We start from the raw sequence: 23,278 nt of genomic DNA on the forward strand, positions 1-23,278 counted from the left end.
TAGAAGCTCTCTTTTCAAGAATCATATAATTAAAAATAACTGCATTGGGAAATTAAAAAAAAAACCTGTCAGCTTGTAAACTACCAAAACTCTTTACAAGACTCTTTAGTTCAATCTATTCATAAATATATGGAATTTTGGAAAATTAGAGTTAGAGTTTAGTCGAGTTTTTCAAATAATATTTCAAGGTAATTAAAATAACTTTGGAAAAAAACTCGTCTTCAGTACAGTCAATCTTTTTTGGTTTTCGAGTTCGAAACCAACACTATTATTTATCTTATTCGTTTATACTCAAAGCATAACCATATGAAACGTATATATATGTATATTTATATTTAAGAAGGGTAAAAAAAAGGACTTGACAGTTGAATCAAGTGTTAACTCAGTAGCAATCTTTTTAAAAAGAAAATACTTTTGCAGATTGTCAAGAAGACGAATTCCATTTTTGTAAATATCAATAGACTGGTTGCATTATGCATATAGTTACAGATAAACCTCAGACAACGAACATCCGAATCATTTATGCATAAACCTACTTTATTTGCGGATAGGGTTATTAGGTCCACTTATCTCCACCGATCATGTACTAATTGACTATTTAATCTAAGGTCATTTGGAGTTACATACCAACAGAGTCTCTAATCACTGCCATCAATGAGCATATATAGTAAATAAATCCCCCAAAAATCCTCGGTTTTACTCTCTGTGTTTCATGAGTACACTCACGTGCGTAGATACTCAATACTTAGACAAACTCTCCTCAGTAATAAAAGTAAGAGAAATTCATTTGTATATGATTGGATGAGCCAGGGAGTACTTTATCTCATTGTTAAACCTCATCTAAAGTCATATTCATTTTTTTAAAGTAAAGTACCGCGCTTTTTTTTTTTTTTTCTTTGTATGAGTTGAAATAAACGCCTGTGAGATTTCATTCATTTTTACCAGCATAATAATTTACTGTAAATGTAGTACTGTTTCGGTCTTTATTTGTTCGGAACAGTTCAGTCAAGTCTTTGGCCTCTCCTATCATTTCGTAAGACTGCTCCTTAAGACAAATTTGTCCTTAGGAAATAGAAATTATTAAACAAAGACAAAAGTAAGTTGAGTAATGTGATACAGGACCAAACTTTTAAAGATTTTAGGAACGATATGGAGGACTGAACTGGACCGGAGCAATAATGAACTTGAAATTTGTTTGGACTAAATGTTTTGTACGACTGCTGGACAAGAAAAACAGATTTTGACAAAAAACGCAACCACTCATTATGTCAATATTAAAAGCGTGGTACATAGGAGTAAGTTAGGAGGTCCATTATCATTAATTTTCATAATGTGTGCGGTCACAAAGATCCTATCCTTGAATTTGTATTAAAAACATATCTTTTATAGACTTCTAATTGTCAAGTTCATTGATATAATTTATGTATATCAAGAAAATCACTAAATTACAAGTTTTTTATACCATTAATTTCGAAAATGTCAGTTATTATTTTCTTTCCTTTTTGCAAAGACCCGAATAATCCCAAGGAGAATCCACTTTTATTTCAACTAAAGTATACATATTGCCTCACCTTTATGGTATTTCAAAACCTTTCCTCCAAAAAGGAACAAGAAAAAAAGGCTTGAAGTACATGTCCAAATAATCGATTGCACTTCTGCCAAAGATGAAGAAAGGGAGTTCAATGACTATTTGAAAGATCCGTTCCAAGTATTAGCATTTAAAGATAGACGACCTTGGAACACATATCTAAATTATCCCCTTAACGTATGGCCCTTTGTTAAAAACAGTTATATGTGTGCTCAACCCCAAGACACTTATGGGATCATTTCAAGACAAATCAATAACTAACATACAGCATCATCTTTAATTTTTTTCTAATTGTGTACATATTTTATTATTAGTTAAAAACTCGTAAATCCAAAATTTTGTCTATTTTTCTCCTCCAGTTGAGGATTTAGAGGCTTCTAAAGTTTCGCCTCAGCGCCACATGTTTAAGAAGATATCAGTCTACTTCAAAAAACCATTCAGAAGATGATTGTTTGATTCTTTTGAAGTATTTTATTGTATAAGGCAACAAAATTGAGTTTTTATCTAATAGGTCAATATTTTGACCTAAAAAAATCACCCACGCAACGCACACATTTTTATCTGTAGAATCGAATGCATCTCTAAAAACTTATTGTAGAAAGTAAATGTTTATAAAATATCGCAAATGAATATATAAAAATTTGATTGAAATTAAGAATGAAGATGTTTCATTATTATTTTATTTCTTTGGTAAAAATATTGACCTTGTCATCTGTGCTTGGTCGGTTCAGTCATGAATTATCTTGAGTCGATAATGGAAGTGTTAAAGGAAGAAATTCGCCATATTTTACATTTTTACTACCTGAAAGGTAAAAACGCGTCATTTCTGAAGCGGACTGTGACTGGCGATGAAAAAGAGATCACTTACGTCAATGTTGAGCGACAGAGATCGTGGTCAAAAGTCAAGAAGCGGCTCAGACTGTGGTCAAGAAAGGATTGACCGCCAGGTAGGTGTTGCAAGGTGTTTGGTAGGATTGGCAGGGAGTAATCTACTATAGCAGCTACCCTATGGCCAAACGCTCAATTCTGCCCTGTACTGTGAACAAATCGACTGTTTGAAGCTGTAGATCGAACAGAAGAGGCTTGCATTTGTGAATGGGAGAGGAATCGGGTTTCATCAAGATAATGCCAGGCTGCAAACATCTTTGATGACGCCAAAGAAGCTCCGGGAGCTAGAAAGGGAAGTTCTTATGCACCATATACTCAAGATCTGGCACCGAGTGATTAACATGTGTCCCTGTCTATGACCAACGCCCATGGACTTACAAATATGGCCTCAAGAGGATCCTGCGAAAATGGTTTGCCCGAGTTTGTTTTATTTCAATTATGGACAAAAGTTTCTAAGAAAGGGTATTATGAGTTAGATTCACGTTGGCAACATGTTACTAAATAAAACGGGGATACTTGTCTAAAATTGGATGATTGTAACTTGTCTTAGAACTCTTTTTCAAGAGCTGAGAACGATTGAAATAAACTAAAGGAGATTTTGAAAAGAAAGGCTGCTACAAATAAATCCCTTAATCATTTGTAATAGAGGGCGGGGTCACTATGAAATATCCTGCCATTTCGATGGACGTAACGCAAAAAAACGATATATAGATGTTTGTCCTATAACGGAGTTTATTGTAAAGAGCTGATAATATATCCCTGGACGATATTTTAAAGTTTTATCATAAGCCCAATCCTCTTAACTAACGATTATCCCACTTTCCTCTCCGAAAAGAAATATAAGATCCTCTTCGAATTTCCTAATGTTGAAGAAGTTATCTTCATTGGCGAGCAAGGCATATTGGAGAAGAATTATCTATGAACTCCTTCTAGTAGGAATGAGAAGTATTTGAGCGTTTCTTTGTCGCTAATATCGTTTATTCCTCGACATACTCAAAGTTCTTAGAGTAAAGCTTAAGTGATAAATTGGGCGAGAAATGCATTTAGCTCTAAACAAAATGGCAAATTGATTGCAGTTTATATTTCAAGATGCTTCTTCTCCAGAAATAGAAGAATTTATTTTATTCCACAATATTATTATAGCCTGCCTTGGGTTCAATACAATGTCTGTTCGGGGTCTATTAGGTTCTTATGTTGGAGGTTTAATTGATGGAGAGTGAACTTGAATGGCCTTACATAGTATTATATGTGGTTGCCATACCTTCTATATCGAAAACCGAAATAATACATTTTACTTCATATGTAAGAGTAAATGGGTATCAGTGATATTGAAGTTATGAAATACCTTCCCCCGAAGGATACTTTTAGATTGTTTTATGGTCCCTATTAAAGATACTGCCCCAAGTCAGATTCAGTTATTGGAACTTTACCTATTTAAAGAATATACACTTAATAGATTCTTCAAAAGACGTTTTACACGCTTGAACTATATCCAGGTTTGGGGTTAAAATAGATGCAGTCCCTTGGTGAATTAATACTTTGTCAATTCACAGTCACTACAGATAAGAGTGATCTTAATGACTTCCATGTGTCTAAAGCCTCAAGTTTTATCTTGCATTTATCCTCTCAAACTTTAGGTTTTGATAGGTTTAATGGGAGATTGTTTTTTCCATGCCTTTTTACTATATACTTACTATATTAAGATGAAACTTCCTGGGCATATTTTCTGGTCAGGATAGACCGATATTTTTTATATCGTGTATTATTCCACTTTTATACATATAAACAAAGGATTTCCCGCGATTTTGCCTGGATCCCCAGATAACACTACAATGTTCTCAAAATCGTTGCTATAAAAAGTACTGGTTAAATGACAAGTCTACGTTCTTTGCAAATTTATCTATCCTTTAAAGGATAATTCAATTTTAAATCAAAGTCCCTGTATACAAAACCATAATTCCTAATAGTAAAATGCATTCATCCTCGATTGACAGATTATAATTTAAACCCACGGATTATCTATTGACTGAATATCCAAAGTCTCTATAGTTATGTTGCTCTAACAATGAGAAGAAGAAGAAGACAAAAAACCCAAGCCCATTGCATTCACCTGCACATAATCTACATACATTGTCAATTAAATCAATTTTGTATAAAAATAATTTTTGATGTTTAATTAATCGTGATTATATATACTTTAGACTGTTCCGTTTTTAAGAGTACATATATAGAATAGGAACATTATTTTAGGGCGTCCACAGGACTATATATATATATATGTGTTGTTGTTTTTTTGGCGGGGGGAGGGCTTGGTTTTTGGACTTAAAAATAATTAAAACATTCCAAAATATATAACTTTTGAAAAAAATAACAAAATCCATAGCTATCCACACAAAAACTTTATAAATTAAATTTTTTAAAAAAATCAAAGATTAAATTGTTTGGAAAAATTTCAAAAAATCCATATCGTCAAAAACTTTTCAAAAATACTCCAAACACCGAATAATTTAGGTAATCAAATTTTCTTATCAATCCGGCAGAAAATATAACTGGCGGCAGTCAAAAAATATAATCCTAAAAACAGAACAGTCTAATGTTTACATACCTGCAAAAATATTTGAGGAATAAAAACCTATTGACATTAAAATGACCTGTGTTTTTAATATATGATAAAAAATTTACTTTGATTGGTAGTTATTCAGAATTTTTGACAGATGGAGCTTCAAATCTTGTTCAAAGATTTGTCCTTAAATATGCATTTGCTTAACTTTTTTGATTAATTACAAACATATTTTGTCTAAAAAGAATCTATACAAAAAATGTCATTAGAGGTAATCTCTTCTCAGGGAAGTGAACAATGGGGAGGATGAAGGCTATCAGACATTGAATTAATTTTTCCATTAGAAAAATCATCGAATTTTGAACATTTTTTGAAACAGTTAATTTATTTCTTTTATAAAAGAAAATGTTCAAAATAAAATTATTTATATTACCACAAAATAAATATATATTGAAAATAAATTTATCAAATAGTAAAACAGTATTGTCAAAATTTGGTTTATTTGACAATAATTAAAAAAATAAAAGTTTGCTATAAAGAGTGGGGCCCCAAAAACTTGCATTGGTATGAATAAATTAAGAAAAACGTGATCTTGATGGAATCAAGAAAAGACAACTCAGTAGTAATTGGTCATATGTTTAAACAATATGCCCACTTTTACCAGCAATAAAGCCATCGACATGCTGACAAACAGATTGGCAGATCTTGAGCATGAAAACTGTGTAATGGAATCGACATAGCTCATGGACAACGCACTCGGAAGAATTTATTCTCTTGAAGTCAAAGTGCATAGGTTCGCGTCCCGGTCATTCCTAGAGAAGGAAATATACTTTATGCATATGGACTTTACACAAGATTCTTTGGTTCGATGGAGTAAATGTAATACTATAAAGTTTGTTTATACTTAATCAGTGCCACTCCATCCAAGCAATTAGAGGAACATTAAAATAAAAAAAAGCCGTGTCCATGATTTCATATTGACAGGTCGAATCTCCTCCAAATTTGAATAAGAGGTGCAACAAGCATTGTTCTCTTAAACGCAGAAATTGCAAAGTCCAGGATGTAGAGGACAGGGCTGGAGGAAGGCCAGAAGTCAGACATTTGGTTGCTGCAGATGCTTTACTTCCTCTTGGCTGTATGGGCCAATAATTGACTTTTTTATGTTTTAGAGAGTCTGGATGGAGATGTCAATGGTCTCTGCAGCCTTCTCGTCACTGACACAGGTGCAGAGGAGATCGCGCACACAATGCCTTTTTGTTGTTGCTCCTACATTTTTATACATAGAAACATTGTTAATTGTACTTCAAATGTCATGTGGTTGCCTTACAAAACCTCGAAACTAAAAAATACAGGGATTAAATCGTATTTAAATGCTTCTGCAAGTTATTAATTTCACTCTATATATGCAGGGCTCGATGGTGGCTGAAATGAGACACTAGCCAACAGGGATTTTCAATTTATTTTACTAGCCCTGTGAAAAATTCACTAGACTGGAACTTCACTAATATTGAATAAGCAGTAATTCCCTAACTTTTTGAATTGGACAACTATATATATATATTTATTTTTACCAAAATAATATTTTAATTAATATAAGCTATTACTAAATATTTTACCCAACACACATAGATCCTTGCACCTATTTACTGTTCAAGTATCAATTTCATGCTTATGCCTAGATTAAGTGCCTTTTAAAGCCTTCCATAAACAGTCAACTTCCTGCATGCAATAATCCGTTCCTCTATTAATTGGTATTATAACCATTGTTGAGTTTGTTAGTCTTTACAATCAATACAAACAGAAAGTGATTCAATAGTCCTATAAAACTTGATACGGTATAGGAATTCCAAATTTGTTTTTAGTCCATTATGGACCATTCATTCATTATTATATTCATTAATAAAGCAAAGTTTATGTGTCAATGGTCTACGAAAAGTCATTTTAGAACTACCTCGATACTTGATCTACAAAATAAAATACAATCAAGTGTGACTGTCATATTAACAAAAATCTTATGAGTATATATCTACAGTGATACAAATCGTGTGTTTTTTTTAGTATGTTTAAAAACAACTGAAGTGGGCATAGACACCCTGACAATTGGAAAAATGATTTTGAAGGAGAGTAGCGCAGCTGTCATGACGTTTAATTGTATCAGCTACAATCAGCTGTGGCGAAGAGGAGAAGAAAATAAATAGGGACATTGGCAAGAATTACTCCTATGTCGAATCTTAATAATTATACTTGGAGTATAACAAGGACATACAATTATGACTCTGTAAGAAATCATCAGGGTGACTATAAGTATGTTATGGGCACACGCAAATATTCAATCAGATTTTAAGTATGATTGAATTTAGGAAAAAAGGAAATTACCTCCTCCTCAGGAATTTATTAATAATGACAACAGCCTAGGAAAAGCACATTCACTCTTCAGTTTGCACCTATGAATATATACATATATGGGTCATCATTCCATAAGGAAACGGATTTGACTCTAATTTGTTATGTGGTATTATGGACAATAGACCAACTTAAAATAAAGATATTTAACTCAATCCAACCCTCCAATTTCTCAATCCAATTATTCTAAAACAAAGCAATGATAGGCAAGTCTAATACATTATTAAAAAGCTATCAGTTAGCTTTTTTTTTTAAACTTATAGTATAACTTTTTTGGATTTGGATTATGAAAAAAAATAAAAAACCATCAACTTATTTTTTAATATTACATTTTTATGGTTTTATGTATGGTCTTTGATTTGTTAAGAATTTTAACCATATAGAAGTAGAGCCCTTATATTTAAAAAAAATAAAAATGTAGAGTGGAAAATCCATGGAATTTTGAATAATTGTGGGATTTACAAAAATCATAAATTCATTTGTATAGTAATTTTTTTTCATTCATAGTAAAATATCATAAAGAATGATCAAAAAACACTATATAAATTAAGTTATCATTTTGATATATCACACCATTACACATAATTTAATGAGCTCTTTACTCTAAGGATAAAAAATATTATGAAGGGCTCTACCTTTATATGATTAAAATTTAAAAAAATCAAAAACCACATCCAAAATTTAAGATAAAAAACTGAGGTAATGGTTTACTTTTTTTTTTAAACAAAAATTTAAAAAATATTACATAAGTTTTTATCAAACTACTAGCTAGTTAGTGATGTATTACACTTTAGTTTACAATATATTTATAATCAAATGTTCATCAAAAGTTTGTCATTCCTCTGACAAGTTATTTTATTAATTTTGAAGGGATGGTAGGTTTTGAATATTAGAAAACATTTGTTAAGGTGGAAAATATAATTTAAAAGGTAATTTCGTCATAAAACATGCTAAATTCCTGGTTCAAATTTGATAAATAACACAAAAGAACACTCACCTTGTACAAATAAATTCATTCCATAAAAGTAATTTATCTTTGAGCGCAAAATCTAAAAATAATCTTAGTTTTTATCTCAATCATCTTAACTCTGAAATATCTGGGAGTATAGTCATTATGTAAAAGAGTTTTCTATCATGAAGAAGTTTTTTTTTTATTAATTCGGTATTTTGTTCTTAACTCGATATATTTTCATTTTTAGGTTGAAAAATGTTAAGAATCATATAATCAATAATATTCCTCATCAATATGTATTTTGAATAAGTTATAAGGATCTAAAGAAGAGTGTCGTTTTTAATTATTTTTTAACCTTAAAATGAAATATATCAAATTCAGAACAAGATACAGAATATTACAAAAACACTTATATATACGTTTTATTAATTCTACTTTTAATTTGGGGATTGTTTGAGGGGTAAAAATGACTCTGAACGATAGCAGGCCCAAATTTGTTTGGTCCCCTGGGTAATTAAAAATTATATGTTTTTGCCAATTTTTCGAATATATTCAAATTATGTAGTATGTTACGGATCGGTTCGCAGTATTAATGAGACCTACAGTAAATAAAGCCAAACCGCTCATCACTAACCCATTGGTATAATAACAATGATGACATATGTTCAATTGTTTTCAGTATTTTTCTCCTTTGGTATGTGTCTTCATCTTGAACAACAACGTCTTATTACTACTAAAAACTACACATATAATTAAACATGACATACGAAATAATAGCATTTACGTTCTAAAAAAGGGTTGCCTCACAATAAGTACAAACAAAATATACGCGTGTGTCACCCCCAGTAGCATTGTCATTTTCTTTAACCTAATTTCTGTCCCTAATTACATATTGTGTACACGTTTCGAGACAGATCCAAGCATCATGGGTTCTTTCAAAGAACCGTTGAAAATACATTCATATAAATAATAATATATGGAACTGTTGATACAACATAACCATTCTCTAACCATCGAGTCATAAATTACCAAGAAAAAGAATAAGGAAGGCGGTGAAAATGATAACTTAATTTTTTTGTACAGGGTGCATGTAGGGAAAATGTCATATTTTAATCACCCAACCCATTCGTAATTAATATGAAACTTAAAATCAGCACCGTCCCATGTCCAGAACCACCTTATCCCTCTTATTGGTCCTTAAAAAGCCTCCAAATTTTACAGCGCCCTCTCCAAGGCATCATTTTTAATAAGGTATTACTCAAATCGAGACACTTAGTCGTTCCATAATTGATTCAGTTTGAGTGATGGAAATTAATTCCTATTTCGATATATTAATGTATAAACAATTAGCGATATATTAATGTATAAACAATTAGCTATTTAAAAAAAAACTGAGGTTTTTAGCTTATTTATAAGTTAGGAAATGACAATTGAACGTGATCTACGAATTTCCATTCGTGCACTCCAAGCAGTTTAACCAAATCTGCAAGTCCAAAACGTAGGAGAGGAAAAAAGGCTCTATCAAAAAGTGCTAACTGGATCCAGAGGAGTTAAAGAAAACAGTCCAGGCTAATCAATTAAGTCTGAGAGGGTCCATGGAAGGATTCTCTGGGGTTTCACATCAGTCTGTCCAGAGATATATGAAAAAAAATGGGTGGAAGGCGCCTTGTGAGGGTGGAGAGGCCACTCTAAATACCCGCAATTAAAGAAACTCATTTCTGTTTCAAGACCCTTTTGAATGAGTCTTTTGAAATATTTTTTGACAATTTTGGCCCCCTTCAGCCCAAAGGATTGACATATCACAATCAGTTAAATTCGTTCCTGGACAGAGCTTGTAAGTTCCCTATTGATTCCATACCAGCATCCTTGCGCCAACGTTCGACAGCCGTGTTTCTCAATAAAACTGATATCTCAATGCAAATTCTTACAAAAAAAAACCAGCTGGTATCTAAAAAAAAACTCATATATTGGAAAACTTGCATCTCAAGGTATTATTGTATATCTTGAACAGCTACAATCCTCAATCACAGCCTCGACTCTAGGGATATCAATAATGATGGCATCTTCAGGATATTTGATTCACTTCTTTGTAACTAATGGCAGGCTTGAGAGATTCAATATTTGGATGAGGTGTAGCATTAGTTTTTGGATCAATGGCTCCTAACCGGTGATAAATCTTTAAATAAGGATAAAGTCTGGTTATAATGGTCAACAAACTTTGTTCATACTTCATACTACAATACAAAGCTTCATTATGGTCCATGGGTAAATGGCAGAAATTAGGGAAAAGTCCACCTACTGCAAATCCAAGTATTGTTTGTCCAAGTCCTTTAAATGTTTTCATTAAGTCCAGTTGGAGTTCTTAAAATATCATCATTAAATCATGCTGGAGTCCTTGAATATCTTTATCATGTCCAGTTCGATCCCTCATACTTCTTAGGAGCTCATTTCAAGTCTGTCATTCCCAAAATAGGATACAAATTGTTACAGATTTTCTTGAGCTCAGTACTTATTCGAGTTCAAATCAAAGTCAAGTCACAAGTCTCAGTTTTCGACTCCAATTCAATTCACAAGTCTTATTTTTGGAGTCCAATTCAAGTCATGAGGCTTACTTTGTGAGCCCAAGTCAAATAACGATTGTTACTTTTCGAGCCCAACTCAAGGCGTAAGTCTTTAATTTTTAGGTCAAGTCGTCCTGTTGACAGTCTTTAAAATATAGAATCAAGTCTCGATTCCTTACCTATGATGACGCATATCTAGATAAAATAGATGGGGTGAAGGTCTACTGATGATGAAGGTGGGCAAAAGTTGGTTATCCTACCGTCATAACGGGCCAACTGTTATAGTCAATGTATCCACCCTCAGAATTGATAGTGAGCCGCAGGCGGAAGCTGTTGTAAAATTTTTGGATGTACTCGGGGCTCAAGAGGGTTCATGGCTTGTTGACAGAGGTCTTCAGAGCGCGGTTGCTGTTGTGGCGTCTCCGACAGGCCTTGGACTCCATGTGCACCTAGATGGAATGGTCTAAGGGGTTGAGGCCTGGTCTCTGTGGTGGACAAAAGTCCTTTTCCTAGACTTGCATTTGGCCGGGGGTCATTCTTGGGTTTCAATTATTAGTAAATAACAGTTGGAATGGTACATAGTTTCTTTCAGGATACTTAGTTCTGATCTATGTGTGGTATATACCATTTTCCTCTTTTTTTTAATTGGTCAAATATGAAACATATAATCGGACATTTTAGCTTACACACTCTGGACAAATGTACCCATAAACACAGATATCAATTTAAGGAAGAATCATACCTTTTTCTGCTGGGTTCTTTTCCATTTTTCCAACGTCATAAATTGAATGCTTTTGATCATCGTTTTTTTTTATGTATTGTATATGTGCGCGTCTCATATCTACTACCTATAATTGGGCTTGAGGGTAGTAGAATAATAATCATTATCAAAACCATCTTTTTATCATCATAAACAACAAAGCATGGTAAAGTGAAAAAAGATAGCTACATATGTAAGCTTGTTCGTTACAAGGGGTTAATTAAAGAGACTTGATGCCTCAAGACTATTAAAATATGTATTAAAAGAGGCGATCTCTGTTATGTATATGTTTATTAGGCCGGATTGTATTTCAACCTTTCCCGAAATCCATTTAGAACTACTGCATAGAAGTTGACCATTGATAAGAAAATGCCCTATGCAAAATTCCATTGTTTCACAGTGTCACCTTTAAGTGGCACCGAACCTATGCAGAAACACTGACCACGTGCTCAATATTTTTCCAAATATGTTGGATTACCAATATCTTTTTGTTCTTACGATGTGTCGAAATTGAATAATTATTACATCTTTCAAAAAGTCCCAAGACTTTTTCACAGACGGCGCCACTATTACCAAATCTATATATTTTTTACGTAGTGTCTTCAAACGAACCATATCAAATTTTCATGACAATCGGACTATTTGTTTACAAGATACAGTGCCTGAAATGAGGCTATTTCTGGTGTATGTAAAAAAATGAATTCAAACCAATTTTGTGTGTTGGTATATCATTGGTTCTTGATGGCAAAAAAATTCCCTAAAGGTAAAAGTTTGGCTTGATAAGAGTTATACGAACTCTACTCCATCGAAAATGACTGGGGGATGTTGGTTTGCTAAGTTTAAATGTGGCCGTACAGACACCAATGATGCTGAACTCTCTGGTCGTCCAAATTCTACAGTTATTTCTGAAAACATACAAAAAGTCCACAAAATAGTTTAGTTTTTTTTCAATCGTAAAATGAATGTGCACGAGATAGCTGACATCCTAAAGATATCAAATGGTAATGTGTTTACTATTTTGTATGAAAAATTGTGCATCAAAAAGGTATTCTCAAAGTGGGTGGCAATTTGCTCGCCGTCGACCAAAAACTGCAACGTGATGTGGACTCAGAGCGTTTTTTGGAGCTGTTTCGCCGCAATAAACAGGATTTCTTGCGTCAGTATGTCACAATGGCCGAAACATTTTAATATAAAAAATAATGATCATTGGATCATGCTTGAAGGAGACCATGTTGATGAATAAAGTTGAATTTTCCTAATATATTTATTTTTACTTAGTTTGCCTAGGGACTTAATGAGCGATGTGCTAACAACGCAGTCTCTATGAATTCACCTGTTGAACTGAATTCTACTAAAGGACGAACAAGTTGCATACGTCATAAGGGGTAATGAGAAAAAATGTGTATGCTCTCATTCCGAAATGTCTATCTGTTCATATTTTTAAAACGATATGACGATCATGTGATCTAAAAATAACATTTCTTACAAGGAAAAATGTTCAATCAACATTTTCTCAAAAGCGTCATCTTACGTGGGGAAATATCGTCAACAACCTAATAGGTGCATTAAATCACTTTGCTTTATTGTTTTTGATCCTACCAACTTGACATGAATTAAAATAGAACCTTATATCACTGCATTTAAGTTGTCCTGAATTTAAATTGAGTGAATGCAATACAAAGCAATAAGCTAACCTGCGAAACGAAATCCGTATTTATACAAAGAAGTGGTCGTAGCTCGATGTGACACTTTTTTTTTTGCCCGCTAGGGCAGTTGAATGTACTTATAATTGAATATTACTTCGTAACTAACTATACAGTAGAATTTGATGAAGGATTTCAAAACTTTGATAATTATGAGGGTGTAAAAAAAATGTAAACATTGCTGGACCGCAAATTGAGTTCATTGTTCAAATGATGAACTGAAGAAAGTAATCATTTTCTACACAAAAATTCTGGATTGAATTCCCACCAGAATTGCAGCTTTTTGAACAAGGGTAGGAGAACTTTTTATATCGTGACCTCAAAAGAAATATTGGTGAAATTAATTACCACAAATTAATGTAAAAACATTTAAAGGATTACATATATATATTTATTGAAAAAAAAATCCCAAAATCCACATCTGTTCACAAAAAATTTAAAAATTTAAATTTTTATAATTAAAATTTTTGAAAAAATATTTCTAATATTACATTTTTTGGAAAACTAAAATCCAAAATCTATAGCTATTCACAGAAAATTTGTTTTTTTTTCTCATAACAAATTTGAAAATCAAAATTTTTGGAAAAAAATTCCATAAATTCCTTTTCAAATAAAACATTTTTTCATTGCAAATTTCAAAAATCTACAGGTCTTAACAAAAAATTAAACTTTTGGGAAAAAAAAATTCAAAAATGAAATTAATTTCATGCAAAAAAAATCATCCTGACCAAGAAAAATTCCTTAATTTGCAAGGGGGCTACAGCCCTTCCAGCTCACCCCTTACAGACGCCCGGCATTGCGTTCCTTCCATTCAACACTGGTAAGTAGTACTCCTATTGCCACCAAATTTTCTAAATTACCCCATTGAGAGTAATTTATCTCTTTTCCACGACCACTGTTTTAAAACAATCGGGTATTTATATTAGTTGAATAATCGAATCAACATGGTTGTGAAAGTTTGTTGTCTCTTAGATGAATGAGGCTAAAATGAAATATTGTACTAAACTCATTCATGACAATTTACATGAGATAATGAGAATATTAGATCCCGTCTGACTTAAAAAGATAGCTCAGATTACAAGAGAAATGATTCAAACGACAATTGATAAAAAAACAAAACCAGGAAACCAATATTTGTTCAAATATAAATCTAATTTGAAATATAAAATTTTCGGAGAAAATTTACAAAAACCTGTAGCTTTTTACAGAAAATTTTATTTTATTTGAATATTTTTTTATAAGTTATAATAACAATCCCTATCATAATGATCGTTTTACATATTGGCATAATGATTTTAAACGTATTGTTTATCGACTAAATAAACTAAACAATACGTTTAAAAACATTATGCCAATATGTCATATATACAAGGAACAGGGATCAAATTGTTGCCTACTTTAAACCTTGATAACTTGAAGACGACATTATCAAATAAAAAACTGGTTACCAAATAGGAAATCTATTCTCGTCAGCTGACAATACGTAGTTCAGTTAGCATCATGCCGTCATCATATGAGGAGATAAAGAGCTATAAGTGGAACGAGGAGCTTTCGAGGTCCGCCGTAGTCATGGCATTGGTTAATAATGGAGGTGAAATCTCCAATTCAACGATTGCTTCAACCTTAGGAGTGAATTTACGGACTGTTCAGCGTATCCGTAAGAAGCTAGAGGATACCTGGGATGTTGATGCCACCATAAAGAGGGCACCCAAGGAGGAGGGCGCCGACGGGAAGGTCAGGGACACCGACTTTGTCGACAAGGGAAAGAAGATGGTTTAGGATGACCCTACCAGGTCCATAAAGGCCGGACACAGGCCTTGGGTGTGGCAACAGGACTCAGCACCCTGCCATGTGTCCAAAATCTCCATGCAGTGGTTAATCGAGAGCTCTTATGACGTCGTAACCAAGGATTTGTGGCATCCTAACTCTCCCGACCTTAATTCTTTGGACTATTTTGTCTGGGGCTATGTTGAAAGACATACCAACAGACACCATAGCACCAAGGCCAGCCTGATGCACTCCATCAAGGAGGTATTCGGCAACATGGACAATGAGATGGTCAGAAGAGCCTGCGGCCGGTTCAGAGGCCGTATTGAGACTGTTATTGATGCCAACAGTGATTATATCAAATGAATGGCTACTCTATACTTATATGTTCGTCATAGTTTTTATTTTCAATAAAAAAGTTAAAAAACGTATATTTTGTGTTGTTTTTTGTAGAAAAAAATTTTCCCGACAATTTGATCCCCGCTCCCTTTATATAAGTAAATGTATATTATATTCTGTAAAATTGTGTAAGATGGAATATATTGTCAGTTATTTCTACGGAAGTTATATATTAATAGTATATGACATTTACCTTTTATTTTTAAAAACTTGGATTGATATGACCGACCTAATTTTGCAAAGTAGAAACACAAACCCCCCTAATGTATAACAAGGAAATCAGATTATTTTTTAATTGGAAAAACTAAATTATGAGGAGTTTGGATTAGATTCTTCTTATTCTTCCTCCTCACATCATTACGAGGTTCTTATTAGTACGTCAATCATATATACATACGTTGTAGAGTACGTCTTCTATGTTTATACAAAATACATACAAATAGGACGGGGGTAAACATGTGTTTAAAATATTTTCTTTTTCTATTTATGAATATTTGCAGCCGAGGCTATTTTGAAATAACCAAGTTGAAATTCCGCCCGTCCCTCATAGTTAGCTATATGTAAATATCCAGAGGGTTTCTCAAATACAAAGTGTTTTAGGGCCATCAAGGCTACGGTCATATATTTTGTAAAAAAGTCAACTGGTTACTCCAATATAATAACCAGAGTTATTTTTTTATAACCTCTCGGTATGTTAACAAAATATAATCCAAAACTAACGTAGTTATGAGGATGTTACTTTTTTGTTTTAAATGACCGAGTCACAGGGTCAAAATCCGTTCCTTTTAATTAAAAAAATACAAATGGTAAAGTTTGAGTAAAATTGCAAAGTGTTAAGAGCAGTGGTTCACAACGTGGGGCGCACGCCCCACCAGTGGGGCATGACAATGTTTTGGTGAAGCATGCACAGGACGTGTTTTTTTATATTACTATACCCAACCACATGAATAAATTAACCGACAAAAATGATTATGTGAATTTTAGTTTTGATTATCATGTTGATCCGATGGCTTCAATAAAGGGTCAGTTATTGGGCTAATAGATTTCTCTACGTAATATTTATTTAATTGCAACATAATTTTACTCTGCAATGACGTCATCACTATGATTACATACTACATACAAAGTGTAAAACATTCCGGGAAACATCGTACTCAGAGTTTTGTATTATTATAGATATACCAATCGAACTCGGTAATGATGTAAATTCAGTTATAACTATGAATGGCCAACTTTATTAACTAATTAATAATTTAATTTATTTGAGTAACAAAGCCTATGCATAAAACGAGTAGTGAAAGTACAAAAAAAGTTTGTCAATATTCAGAAGAATATTTAAAATTTGAATTTATTCCTACTATATATGATAAACAGTCACCTTTCTGCCTCTTATGCCAACAATGCTTGACCAACAAATCAATGAAACCAGGTCGTCTTGAGTTGCATTTGAAGGCAAAACATAGTGGGCATGTAAATTCAGATTTAAATTGCATTAAGTCTTTAAAGGAGAAGTTTACAAAAAGATCGACAATCAAGTCTCTGTTTACTATACAAACTGTTTGCGTCGGTCGTACCCAAGAGGCCAGTTATGAGATATCTTTACTTATTGGTAAATGTGGAAAAATCCTCTCAAATAAAATAAAAAAGTGTGATTATTTTTTTATCCAAATCATGACGTATTTTTCATGAAAATTATTTCCTAACCCTCCCCAACACTTTTGGCCTTGGTCATGAATAAAAACACTGGAAGAAATCAATTTATTCAGATTTTATTATAGACTTGGAAAATAAAAAAACACTGTTTAGAAAAACATATTGGTAATTTTAGATATAAAGGAATATTAAACTGCTTTCAAACATCTTCCACAGCTAATTATTTTTCTTTACTAGCGTCTATATAGATAGGAAATGAAGGATAAACTTATGACACAAATTAAACATAATATATTTAAAGTGCTATCACAAATTGGTATATTTTGGTTTTGAGGTTTTCTGCCTTTGTTTGTTTTGAATGCGTGAACCAACTTGCCTCCAAACCTTTTACTCAAAAACTTAATTGGTGAATCCAATTTAACCAGTTAGTTAATACATACGTTTAAGAAGAAAATTTATGAATATGAACAAAACTAATCTGTACTTGTCAATTCAGAATATGAGCCACAGCTCAGGATTAGGTAAAAGCTCACGACCCGTACCTAATGCAGGGCATTAATATGTGGCTATAGAGTGTTTTTATGTGACGATATAATTGATGATGTCAGTCATCTTAGAGATCTAAACAATCAAGTTTTATACGAATATAAACCCTTTTATTCAGTAATACAAATTGGTAAGCTATTGTTGCGTATTATTTTTTTTTACAAAATGGGGGCAATAAATGAAAGCACTTAAACCTATAGCGTCCATCAAATTATATACCTCCAACGCAAATTTTTACTATATATCAGACTTCAGTATGTATTAAAAATATACTATTAGTGTTCATTGGAGCTGTAATGGACTTCTCGAAGTTGAAAGCAGTTGGGATGGAGATGCCATCGGTTCTACAGCCTTCTCGACAATGATACTGGCATGAAGGGGGTTCCACACGAGTTTCCATTTTAATTTTTTAATCCGATATTTTAAACTTAGACACATGGGAGTAAAGCTTTTTTTCAGCTGTCGTTTGGTTACGAAATGAAACTTTCCAATTGAAAATAAAGAGTTCCAAATTGTAATTAAATGATACTGCAATTTTTGGGGGTCACAACCACTGTAATTTTACAAGATATACCGGGTGTGCATGTTATTTGTGCCGGCAAAAGTTTTTTTTTTTTTTTTTTTTTTTTTCCATACTTAATTTTCTTCCCAACAAGTTATCAGATTTTAAATATAAAATCAGATTCTGAAAGGTTGATGAATTCTGATTTGTTTTATTTTTGATAAATCCAATCTCAATTACATTCTCTAGACCGAAAGTGGAGTAGGTCTTCGCCACTTGGTCTCTGGGCAAATCCTGGAATTATTTCTTGGTCTGATTGATAAGTTAGTTTTTGGTGTTGGTAGGGGTTCAATTGGTTTTTCGTTCGATTGCACCAACACAAAAAAAATCCATCGGATCTAAATCCGGAGAGATGAAGTCGTCCAAATTGTCTTGGAGCCTTTTTAGATTATTTTTCAAGGTATGGAAATGCTGTTACCTTATAAATTACATTAAGAGACCTCAAATTCCCTCTTCACCTTGCGGACAAACGTCTTTCTGTGTGCCAGAGTTCAGCAATTGTTATATTATCACTCTCGGCGCGGATTCCATGGAGGACTTTGTGCCTTTTACAATTATTTGGGACAACAAATTGGTGCATTGATTCCATTTTTTCGAACCGGTGCATCTTGGAACAAGATATCCAATTAAAACATTCTAATGCCGACGTTTGCCAAAGAGAGTGGGCCTAAGTGGTGGCATATATAGGTTGTGCACTCAGTACATATGTCATAACCAATGTTTCTACATTCATAGGGTCAAAATATTATTTTACGATATGTCTATAATCCCAATTAAGTTTTTTTCATATCACCTGCTTAACACTTATGTCTACATAGGTACGTTTACATATATAGATGTTGTGGTGAGAGGTATACATACATACATATTCACAAAAAGAAGAAGCCACTTTTTGATGGTGTTTACACATAATATATAGGTATGTATACAGAGTGTAGAAGGTAATTTTTCCGCGCTTTTTTCTTCGTTTATAACATGAACTGAGTGGTGGAAGATTAAATAAAATGGAATCTCTGGACGCCTTCCCTTCAAAATATAGCATATATTTTTCGAAATCAGACAAAAATGAGTGACTAACAAGGAAAAAGACAACAGTTGTCTGATTTTATAGACATTGAAATTATCTTTGGTAAGAAGATCAGAAAATATCCTTAAGTAAGTTTATTCTGGAGTTTTTTATTATTTGTTTTTTCGCAGGAAAGGTTGTTCGATACCATAAGGGAACGACATGTTTGGAATCAGACGAAAAATGTGTTCAGAGAAAGTAAAAAGACAATGAACAGGTGATTTTATGGACATTAAAATTTTTCACCACCCTTGAGGATCTTTGCCATTGGCCACTAGGTTCTAAACTGGAGAAATGACAGATTCATTGTAGGATTATCCAAGCCTTTTATTGACCAAAATAATATGGCAAAGTATCGAGTGGTTTATTCAAATCAAATCTAAAGTTTTTGAATTTAAAACTTCAACAAGATAGAATTTATTTATTAACGATAGAAGCTCAACAAAATTAATACTATAAATAGATATTTGTCTGAGCTCCATTAATTATTAATGTAGCTGCCCTTAGCGGAAATGATAGCTTCCAGGCGGCGGTTGAAGGCCTGACACCTGCTGCAGATGAAGTCATGGCGTCCAGTCGCTGATATTGGTTTTGAGGGCTTCAGTGTTTGGATGACGGACACTGCAGCCCTACCCCTCGGCATGTAGTACCCAAAAGGTGTAGTCGAGAGAATTGGCCTTCAGGTCTGTAGGGGGTGGCCAAAAGTATTGACAAATAGTTCAAAAGAACTCAAAGGACTCATTCCAATATCATACGAAAGAGTTTTGCAACAGAGGAGGTGGTTTTCTTTCATTCTTGATGTCAAAAGTGGACTCTCCACCCTCACGAGGCTTTTTCCACCTACTTTTTTGATAGCTCTCTGGACAGTATTGTATAAATCCCGATATATAAGCCTTCATGGACTCGAGAGGATTGGCCCAGGCTGTTTTCTTTAACTCATAAGTGCCAATTTGACATTTTTGACAGATTCCTTCTTCTTTCCAAGGTTGATAGAAATACAAGGTTATATTATAACGCATGTATGACTGATGTTGGACTTCCACCACGCTTTTAGTATTGACGTCATAGCAAATGAACGGTTGCGTGTAGTATCATTTGTCTTTTTTTCTAGCCAGCGTGGTTGCTTGTTTTGTCAAAATCTGTTTTTCTTGCCCAGCAGTCGGTATGATACATTAAATTGAAAATTCTAGCTATAGTGACGTCATAGCCTATGAAAGGTTGTGTGATTTGTCAAAATATCCCTGTCTTGCCCAGCAGTCGGTGCAATACATCATATTACATGATGGTCAAACCTTGCATATATATACCCTGCTTCTTTCAACATTTTAGACTTGCTGATGACTTAAAAGGTGGTCCTGGAAACGCCCAGCTGCCTGAAGTGCGCGAATTGAAATTTGTTGATGAGGTTCAAGTGTCATTTTCTCGACTTTGTTTTGTTTTGTAATAAATTGTTTATACTTTAATATATCGAAATATGAATTAATTTCAAAGTGTTCAAGTTTAAATGGACCACCTGGTAAATGATGATCGGAGGTTAGAAAAATGGGTTGCCCATAAAAGGAACACTACTCTGCGTACCTAGTAGTGATGATGGATAATATAATAGTACTACTATTATTTTTTTTTTTATGACTATATGAATAATGGGGATGCTGACAAAGACAGAATTGGACTCGTCTCGGGTTGAGTTTATTATTTGTTCATGACCATTTTTGGCATAGGATCTTAACCTATATTTATTTATTTATTTATAAGATGTTATATCTTTGTAAGTTGTATTATCTATCGGGTCAATCCAATGACTGCTACAACTCAAAGTGGAATAATGATGCAAAATGTATACATATGTAACGGGTGTACATATTGTTTTAACACACTTTTAATGAACGATTTTTTTTTTTTGTATAACACTTAAGCATTTATTACTATAAAGTAAGGGTGGGAACTTGAATATATCATTAATAATTGATTCCTTATTTTGAATACTAAACCTCTAAAATAAAATACTTGAGACTTTTCTACGACTCGAAAGCTTCTGTTCATCTACATCATCAGGTTTCAACCCTTTGGATTATTTCTGGTGAGGCGTCATCAAAGAGGAGAACTTGGACATAATACTTGCAACTCAACGTGGACAATGGGTTGATATTTGAATCTACATAAACGTGGATTTATAATTTAATAACTTGCGAGTCAACAAATTGACCTCAAAATCAAAGATTTAAGACTTGACTTGGAATCGAAAGCTAATATTCTTACCAGGGTGGTGAATTTCCAACCATGTTTATCAACAAACCTCACCCATTGTATTATTTCAGGTGAAGTATTATCAAAGATGAGTACTTGGACACAAGATTTGCGACTCATCATGAGACCTCAACCCCTTGGAATATTTCTTGTGAGCGCCATCCATGATGGGGCTTGGAAATGAGACTAGCAACACAACGTAAACTTTACTTGGACGAAAGAACTGAGACTCGTAGCAAGGGCATTTACAGAAAATTTAGGGAAGGACTTGGTTTTTTTTTTTAAAATTTGGAAAGAGAAATCAAAAATTTCCTTTTATTCACAAAAAAAAAATCAAATATCAAATTTTCAGCAAAAAAATTGAAAAATCTAATTTTTTGACGAAAAAATTGAAAATTTTTATTTTTTGACAAAAAAATTGAAAAATTCTATTAAATTTCAAAACAAAATTTAAATATTGAATTTCAAATAACAAATTTAAAAACAAAATTTAAATATTAAATTTCAAATAACAAATTTAAAACCAAAATTTAAATATTAAATTTCAAATAACAAATTTAAAACCAAAATTTAAATATTAAATTTCAAATAACAAATTTAAAAACAAAATTTAAATATTAAATTCAAATAACAAATTTAAAAACAAAATTTAAATATTAAACAAATAACAAATTTAAATATTAAATTTCAAATAACAAATTTAAAAACAAAATTTAAATATTAAATTTCAAATAACAAATTTAAAAACAAAATTTAAATATTAAATTTCAAATAACAAATTTAAATATTAAATTTCAAATAACAAATTTAAAAACAAAATTTAAATATTAATTTCAAATAACAAATTTAAAAACAAAATTTAAATATTAAATTTCAAATAAAAATTTAAAAACAAAATTTAAATATTAAATTTATTTAAATTTTAAATTTAAAAACAAAATTTAAATATTCAAATTAAAAAACATTTCAAGGTGCCATCAAATAAAAGGATTTGAAGAATGAACAAAATTTTTAAAAAATAACAAAAATTTAAAAAAATTTCAAATAAAAAATTTAAAAATCAAAACCGAGAGTTGACTTTAAAACTAAGATTTACTAGATAAAATTTCAAAAACAAATTTGTCAAAATACAAAGTCTTTCGATTAATTTACATCACAATCAAAAACTTGCGACTGGACTTGGGCTGGATACTTAGGGTCGATTTGAAAATCGAAAGCTTGGAATCGAAAACTATTTTATACAGAACTTAAAAAGAATATCTTTAATAGTATGTACCCTATATAATAATTATTGACATTAAATGAACTCAAACGAGATTGTAGGACTTAATTCTAAATTATGTGGGCTAAGACTTGTGTACAAAGACTCGAGACTCGACATGGACTTTCTGTATAGGAATTTTTTCCACATCTGCAATTTAGACAAATGACATCATGACAAATCGTACAAAAAAGATTTAATTTAAAAAGGCTTAATAACTCAGCATTTCAATCGCCCTTTAAGTGACAAACATACCATTATAATAATATAACCTTGATAATCAAGTTTTGTCAATTTTGTTTAGTTATTCGTTGCTTGAAGACACACAAATTATGTATATATTTAGCAAAGGCTCCGGCCTC

This window comes from Lepeophtheirus salmonis, chromosome 10 (assembly GCF_016086655.4).
Source record: "Lepeophtheirus salmonis chromosome 10, UVic_Lsal_1.4, whole genome shotgun sequence".
Classification (NCBI taxonomy): Eukaryota; Metazoa; Arthropoda; class Copepoda; order Siphonostomatoida; family Caligidae; genus Lepeophtheirus; species Lepeophtheirus salmonis.